The sequence below is a fragment of the Pteropus vampyrus genome, unplaced genomic scaffold (assembly GCF_000151845.1).
Source record: "Pteropus vampyrus isolate Shadow unplaced genomic scaffold, Pvam_2.0 Scaffold97, whole genome shotgun sequence".
Classification (NCBI taxonomy): domain Eukaryota; kingdom Metazoa; phylum Chordata; class Mammalia; order Chiroptera; family Pteropodidae; genus Pteropus; species Pteropus vampyrus.
The window spans coordinates 3,206,358-3,213,267 of NW_011888878.1; positions in this window are offsets into that span (position 1 = coordinate 3,206,358).

Genomic DNA, 6,910 nt, shown 5'->3' on the forward strand with positions numbered 1-6,910 from the left:
AGCATTACCTGTGTACTATGATAGTCTGGCCATTTCCCTGTGTATAATGGTGATCTGGTGCAGACCAAAAGGCCAGTGCTCTCTCTGTGTGCGATAATGTTCTGTTGTCAGCAGTAGCCAAATATCAGACATTGGGGATTGGTGCAGAAGCTTGTGAATTATCCTAGTTCAAAAGAGAAGCTATATAATGATTATAGGCCTTTATTTCCTCATTTTTCAAACAATGGTTTTATAACTACTTTTTAAAATGTACTTTCCAGGTCTTGTGTCCTGACAAAAAATATACATTCTATTTTTGCTTATGGTTGTGAAAGCCCAATTTGACATCAATGACTATATTCTGAAAGTACTTTAGGCAATAATGCATCATAATAGAGTAGGCTGCGCCACTTGACTGGATGTGTTCCTATCAGCATTTATTAAGAGTATACTATTCCCGTGTAATATTCTAAGTATACTGTAACTACCAATTCATTTAATTTTCTGAAGATTTTATGAGGTATTATTCTCAATTTTTTTTTGATGGATAAGAAAACTGAGGGCTAGAGAAGCTAAATACGTTTCCCTGCAGTGGCCAGTTATAAATGCAGGAGCTAGGATTCAAACCCAAGCTGTCCAGCTATAGAAACTGCTTTTCTAAATTTAGGCTATAGTCCTAAAGTGTTTATTAAGCACGTGATATGTCACCAATGAAAAGGAAATTGAAAATGGTTGCTGATTCTGGAAAAAGAGATGTTCTGAATGCTGCTGAAAGCCAAAGGTGTTTAGTGTTGCTATAAAGAGGAAAGCTGAAGCAAGTGCTGTTGGAAGGGCTGCAGAAAAACAATACTTGAAATGTTCAATAAAAAATACTCTAGAAGAGGTGACTGAAAAGGACTAGCAAAGGAGTAATGATAATAACTAGTACTGAAGATAATAATATGAAATATATTTATTTTGAACTTATGGTTATAAATGTTTTACATACATTAATTCAGCTTCTTCTTCCCAAACACATTATAAAGTAGATATTATTATATATCCATATTTTCCAAATAAGGAAAATGATGCAAAGAGAATTTAAATAATTTGACCAAAGCAGAGTGCTTAGGAGTTTTTAGCATTGAAAAAATATATTTATTACATACCAGTTGCTGTGGTAGGTGCTATAAAGAAATGAAAGCAAAGACATAAAATTCTAGTCAGAAAAGATAGGCATAATTGGAGAGTACATAATACAAACCTACCTTTTATGATGAAAGAGCCAAATGAAGAAATGACAGCATGAATAAAGGAACAGAGAAGTAAGACAGAACTTATCTTTTCAAGGATCAGAAAATGTGACAATTAAGTGGAGTGGGCTGCCTAGAGTTGAAACTATAAATGCAAGTAGGATCTAGCTTATGGGAAGGCTGTAAGCCAACCATGGTGACATGATGGTTTTTAAAGGCATAGAGAAGCTGTCTAAGGGTTTTAATCTAGGAAAAGAAATATTCAAAATCAAAATGATAATGCCTAAATAAAAGAGAGGAGATCAAAATATATTAGGAAGATAGTATTAAATAGATTTCATGATAAATTGAAAGTTGGGATAAAATGAGGGAAGGTACAAAAGATGAATTAAGTTCCTGATTGGATGGTGATACTGTTGAAAAATGGGAGTGGGGTGGAAAAGCAGATGAGAAGTTCAGTGTGAATAGTTTGAGACCACAGATGTTTGGGGGACACCTAAATGGAGACATCTGGTAGACACTTGGCTCTTGAGGTGTGGAGATCAGAATGATTGATTTGAGCCATCATTCTATAGAGGAACATGAGAATTGTCATATAATCTGCATAGACTGAAAAGAGAAAAGTGTGGCACGAAATAGTCAAAATGATGAAGGACAAGAACCTACAACCAAGATTACTATACCCAGCAAAGCTATCATTTAGAATCCAAGGCAAGATAAAGAGTTTCCCAGACATAAAAAAGAATGAAATCCTGCCATCCTTAATAACATGGATGAACCTAGAGGATATCATGCTGAGTGGAGTAAGTCAAACAGAGAAAGACAAATGTCATATGATTTCACTAATATGTGGAATCTAGAGAACAGGATAAATAAACAAACAAAACTAAGTTCATAGATACAGAGAGCAATATGATGATTGTCAGCTTGGAGGCAGGTTGAAGGAATAAGTGAAGAGGGGAGGGGTTTAAGAAGGACAAATTGGTAGTTACAAAATAAACATGGGGATGTAGAGTATAGCGTGGGGAATATAGTCAGTAATATTGTAATAACTATCTATGTATGGTGTCATATGGGTATTGAATTTGTCAAGGTGATCACTTTATAAGTTATATAAATGTCTAATCACTTTGTTATACACCTGAAACTAATATAATATTGTTTGTCAACTATAATTGAAAAATAAAAATTAAATAAAAATTAAAAAATAAAAAAAGAAAAGAGAACAGAAGATGCAACAAAGAGAGTCTCAGTGATTAAAAGATAACTAGGAGAAAAATCTGAAAGAATAAAGGAGTGAGTAATAATCTCAAGTACCAGAGAGAGCAGAAGAATGTGAATATATCCATTGATTCAATAATTAATTTTATATGATGGCTGAAATATGGTATATGTAAATTTTTAGATAGCTATATAAACTCTACACAGATATTTGGAAAGAAATGAGTTAAAAGTTATGTGATGCAATAAACTATACCATATGATTTGTGGTGACAGTCCAATGTAACTAACAATTGTTCATAATTCATAACCCATATCTTCAAGGAAAAAATATAAAACAGTTTTTGATGTATTTAGATTGCAAAGCTAGGTAACTATACAAAAACTACAAATTGAATACAAGTTACTTTGGTTCTTATTAAATCTACTGCATTTAGTTATTAAGCAAGCTAACCTTCCCAATAAGTGTGTATATATGTGTGTGTTTATTAAGAACAATGTTTATGAAAGACACGCTAAAACAGTTTATTCTCGGTGTAAACAAATATAGTATAAATCCTTTGTTTACCCTAATTGAAGTGTGAATAGTTAATTGTCTGTGGTTTGTGGAGACAGTTAAAATCATATAATGCATCTATTGGATGTTTTCTGCTGTTTCTGTTCATATTAAAGATATTCCAGTTTCTTGGGCAGGTATAAGGAGACACATTAATCTGAATATTTTGTTGTTCATAAAACCATTTTGGTTATGTCTAAGCTCTAGTGTTTAATGGGAAATGGCAGATTATTCTATTTAGTATTTTTCTAGTAAAACTGGCCTATTTAAAATTTTGCTGGCAAATCCTCCCTGCCTTTACTAAATTGGATTGAATTTGTTTGTAGAAGCAATCATAACATTAGAATTCAGCCCAATAGTCGTAAAAGGTTTTTGTTAAGTTTGGATAGGAGATCTATTAAATTTAAAACATACTTGAAAATATTCCTAATCTATTTGAATGAACCTGCACATTCTCTTTCACATCCTTAAATTCTTATCCTCCTCAGTGTAATGTTTAAATACTTCTGGAATTAGGGAGCTGGCCTGCTCTTAGGAGGAGGCTGAATGAAAAGATATTGGATTTGTTTCAAATCCAAGTAAATGGCATAGGATTATAATTTACTGTGCATTTAGTGTGTAAACAATAGTATATGGAAATAGCCTGGTTTACAGACAGCACAGGTGAGCCAGAGACATTAATTTACATGTAAATATTTTACTCATAATGGAACTTCTGGAGAGTTCAAGGCAAAAAATAGCAAAATGGTTTGAAAAGTAGCACTAACGACTGTATTACAATAACTCTTCCTCGTAATTTTATTTTGGTAGCTGTGTAAGAAGAAATTCAAAATCAAACAAATATAGAGGTGAATTTAACCTGATTTTTGGCTGCTTTGCATTCATTTGATCTTTTTAATAGCACCCTCCCTTTCCCCTTGAGAGTTTACCCATTTATTATCACTGCTTATTCAGACAAATCCAAGGAATTTCCTTCACCTGCACAGCATGTGCAGGTTGACATTGGCTAGGTCATTCTTTTGTTTCCTCTATAAAATTGGAATCAAGATTTAAAAAACAAAGAGCCTGAAATAGTTAAGGATCTGTTTCTCCTACTGTTCTTACAGAATATGCTTCCAGCTTTTTAGTGCACTCCCCAAATGCCTTGGTTCCTGCTTTTACTTCACCTTAGCTTTTAAGATTCTCAATAATTGTATGAAAAATCAATGAATTTCAATAATTTTTTCTTTCCTTAATTGAACCAGAGTCTCTATTTATTGTGACCAAAGATCCCTACCTGATAAAGTGGCTAATTTGAATGTGGTTAAGAAACATGTTTCTTGTACTTCGAGTAACCCATATATAAAACCAAGAATAGTATTGGTTTCCTAAATCAAATTAATTATTTCCTGGTGAATCTAAACAATGAACTATTCTAACTAATTTCTTTTTAATGACCTATTATATACAAATTATTATCTTCCATTAAATGGAGTAAAATATTCTTAATATTTTAAATTTTTTAATATTGTAAATTTTTTCAGTTTCTATTCAGTTCAGTCTTTTCCTTGAGGTTGGGAGGATGGAAATGACATCCATTCTTACAATTCCTGAGGTTACACAACTCTTTTCTGCCTAAGGGCATCATCTGTTGAGCCTTGGCATTGGCTGGAGTTAGCCAATGACATACTGTGGGAATATTTTTCTTATATAGATCAATTATTTTATTAGACCACCAAATATGGATTTTAAGGATTCTGTATAGCCCTCCAGAGCCAACACAGCCTGACTGTAGGGATATCATATTGAGAGTAGATCTGAAAGGTCTTCTATTGACTTGAACATGGACTAAATCCTTAGCCAAATATTTGTATCTACTATAGAGTGCTGAAAGAGATATAATAAACAAAACATGTCTCCATCTTTTAATAACTTTATCTAAATTTTAAGCATGAGGTTCTAAAACATGAGAGTATTTGGAAACAACAAAAGATAGTTTATGAATGAGTGTCTAAAAGAATACTGATACTATTGTATAGTGGATAAAGTCCCTCTATACATTTACACACAAATACGTGTTACTTGGTTAACTTTGGATATGTCACAGAAGCTTTGTAACTTTCATTTTAAACTTGAAACAATGTTTTCATTTATGAATGACAAAATTTATGGTAACAGATGGGAATAGAATCTCTTGAGTTCTTTTTTTTTCAGATTTGTAGCCTGTGACAATGGAGGAGAAAACAGTTGTGGTTCATAGACAATATTATCAGGCCTGCTGAGAAAGTAGGAATTATGATCTTACTAAAAATAGCAGCTAACAATTATTAGGCATTAATACTTATAATATTCCTTTTATATAGTATTTGAAAGAAAGCACACATTGAATAATTATAATCTCTGAAGTTCTGTTTTATATTATTCAGTCCTGAGAACAATCTTGTGAGAAGGCTTATAATTATACTCATTGCATAGACAACGACTTTAAGGCCCAGCAAATTTAAATGGGTTTAAAAGGCGATTTAGTTATTAACTTAATAAATAGTACTTGGATTTATACACAGGCTTTTCTGATCTCAGAATCTGCATCTTTCTTTTATTGTGCTATAACACTTCAAATGTGTGGGACCCAAACAAGAACTTGAAAGATGAGTAGAACTTAAAAAAGTGAGGAAAAAAACTGAGGTCTAAATCTACATATGACTTTCTACTGGTTTGCCCTTAGGAAATTCTCTATAAGTGTGTACTAAATTAAATTATAATAAAATATAATAAAATGTAATTTAAAATGAAATAAAATATAAATGCATATTTCTACATCCAAATATGGTAAGTATTGAGTTCAATTTTATAACATTGTCTGGAAAAGAAGTCATAGATGCATCAAAATGTGATTTTAAAATATTTTTCATCAGATGTTCTAGATGATACTAGAGTTCATAAAGATTTCTTGTTCTCCACTACTTTTGGGCATACATTCCTTTGAAATTTGACAAAGCCATGTGATTCTCTTTGACAAATTAAATGTTAGAAAACTTTCTAGGAAGAAGTGTTTAAATGCCGGTATTTATTTCTCCATGCTGTCTTCCCTACTACCATGATCTTGAAAGCATGAGCTTATATGGAGGTGCCAAAAGCTTTGAATGGTGAGCATCTGTTTAAAGGACAGAGAACCTAGAAAGTCACTTAGACCTAAAATAGACTTCATATGAGTGAGAAATAAACTTATTTTGCCAAACTACTGAGACTTTAGTATTGTTGATTATACAGTATGATCTAGATTCTCCCGCAGAAATGTAGCTTTGAAAAATTCCTTACAGAATGATTATATATGGCCTTACCTTTTAAAACCACAAATACCACCCCACTTATTCACACAGATAGAAATTGAGAGATGAACTTTTGAATTTTTTTGTTTGTAGCCAACACTCTGTATATTTCCATGATGCCTCACTCTTTTTCTGTTAAGCAACAATAAGTGTGTGTGTCTGATGAAGCAAGAGGCACTGGATTTGAAATTTTTTGCAATTAGTTTACTTCGCAGATTAGCACAAATATCAATTCTAAGGAGGTTTTCAAATCTTTGGGAGAGAAAGGAGAGCGATCTTTTCATATGCAGCTATAGTTTTATACACATTTTAAAATTAATAAATAAATAAAATTGCAAAATTAGAAGACTACTGCTTCTGAAGTCTTCTTAATATTCCGGAAGTTTCAGAATCCTTGCTTCTGAACACAGTGAAGAATATATGAACGGAAGTCCTATAACTAAGGAGATAAAGAAAAAGCCACCTTGAGACGGCTAGAAGGGACAGAGACTTAAAATGCATTGGCCCTGCACCCACAAGAGTTTGTCAAGAATGAAGAAGGATATCTCCACCGCAGAAGCCCCTGCTGAACAGTAAGGAGCCCCATACCAGGATCCTCACCATAGAGCACCAGT